General features: G+C 37.6%; 1 long non-coding RNA gene across 1 annotated transcript in view; it reads left to right on the top strand.

Annotated features, from left to right (window-relative positions):
- The first annotated feature begins 1,644 nt into the window (after positions 1-1,644).
- The window catches only part of LOC115219894, a 28,955-nt gene continuing 28,755 nt past the window's right edge, over positions 1,645-1,844 (top strand). The window contains exon 1 of the long non-coding RNA XR_003882383.2: positions 1,645-1,830. This is a non-coding gene — a long non-coding RNA (uncharacterized LOC115219894). The remainder of the gene's footprint in view (positions 1,831-1,844) is intronic.

The following is a 1,844-nucleotide window of genomic DNA, read 5'->3' as shown; positions in this document are numbered from 1 at the left end:
ATACATACATACATACGTACATACAAAAATAACCCTGTTCATGTTGAAATTCCAATGAAGGAGCCTTGAATCTAGGTTAGAAACCGGTTCTTTCGTTATTGGCAAGAAATCTTGAAATAAAACTGAATAATGACATACATACATACATACATACATACATACATACATACATACATACATACATACATACATACATACGTGTGTGTGTGTGTGTGTACGACGGGCTTCTTTCAGTTTCCGTCTGCCGAATCTATTGACAAACTTTTGGTTGACTTGAGGCTATGGTAGAAGACTCTTGGCCAAAGTTCCATGCAGTGGGACAGAACCCAAAACCCCGTATGACTGGGAAGCGAACATCTTATCGCGCAGCCACATATGCATACATACATACAAACATACACATATACATGCATACATAAAACACATACAAACACACACACACACACACATACATAGATTCACATTTATACATTCAGGTGACTACCTTCGTTTCTCCTTCAAACTCAAGTGGTGCGGTGCTTGGGGAGGGCTGTGTTTCTCAGTAACAATAAACTTCGTTTAAATGGCTCTGAGGAAGCTATGAGATACCACACGCTCACTCAGCTCTGACCGCAAGGCTTCAGTTAACAGAAACAGCTGTAAGCTAATGAAGTCGTTTACATAATTGATGTTCTATTGTCATTCTTTAACTGATATAATGCTCTGTACTCTCCTGACTCTTAGCTCGGAAGCATGAGTGTGTTGAGCTCTAGTAACTGGTTATTAAGTATCGCTATGTCTAAGCGAATTCGTCTGTGTGTGGGGGGTAGTATATAGATAGACAGACAGACAGACAGATAGATAGATAGATAGATAGATAGATAGATAGATAGATAGATAGATAGATAGATAGATAGATAGATGATAGATAGACAGACAGACAGACAGATAGATAGATAGATAGATAGATAGATAGATAGATAGATAGATAGATAGATAGATAGATAGATAGATAGATAGATAGATAGACATTTATATATATATATAATCACACGCTTGTACACATACATCAATTTATTGTCGTGCTGAGGTCAATGTGTGTAGTAACAGAGCGTGGTTTTAACACAATAAATATTTACACTCGTTTTCTGTAGTAAGTAGTTCTCTTCTTAACTGTACTACATACATACATACATACATACATACATACATACATACATACATACATACATACATACATACATACATACATACATACATACATACATACTACATACATACATACATACAGATACATACATACATACATACATACATACATACATACATACATACATACATACATACATGTATATATGTATATACGCGCGCGCACAGAGATAAGGATATGAATAGGTGTGTGTGTGTGTGTGTGTGCATGAATGTAGTCTGTGTAGGAGCATTAAAATTGATTTTGAAGCAACAAAACCATAGGCATAAAGTGACATTGAATAATTAATATAGTTTTATATGAGAGAGGGAGAAGAGGGGGAGAAGAGATGGAGAGAGAGAGAGAGAAGGCGAAGAGAGAGAGAGAGAAAAAGTTGAAGAAAGAGGGAGAGAGATGGAGAAGCGTAAAGCGGAGGCGAGGATAGAAGAAAAAAAAGGGGGGGAAGGGTATGAGTTATAGTTTCACTATTGTTGAGTGTGAGTGTAAGTGTGAGGGTGTTGAAGAGAGTTGGACTACTGGAATGGTGGCTGTGTGTAGTCGACACAGCTGGCAGCTTCTATTGACAACACTCCTCACCTGTCATCAACGATTCTCAGGTAAAATGAGAGAGGATCTATCATCGCTGCAGAGTCTACGATACGGTAAATGACGCACC

The sequence above is a fragment of the Octopus sinensis genome, linkage group LG15 (genome assembly GCF_006345805.1).
Source record: "Octopus sinensis linkage group LG15, ASM634580v1, whole genome shotgun sequence".
NCBI classification, from domain to species: Eukaryota; Metazoa; Mollusca; class Cephalopoda; order Octopoda; family Octopodidae; genus Octopus; species Octopus sinensis.
The sequence above is the reverse complement of the archived record's forward strand: the minus strand, read 5'-3'. Positions and strand labels throughout refer to the sequence as shown.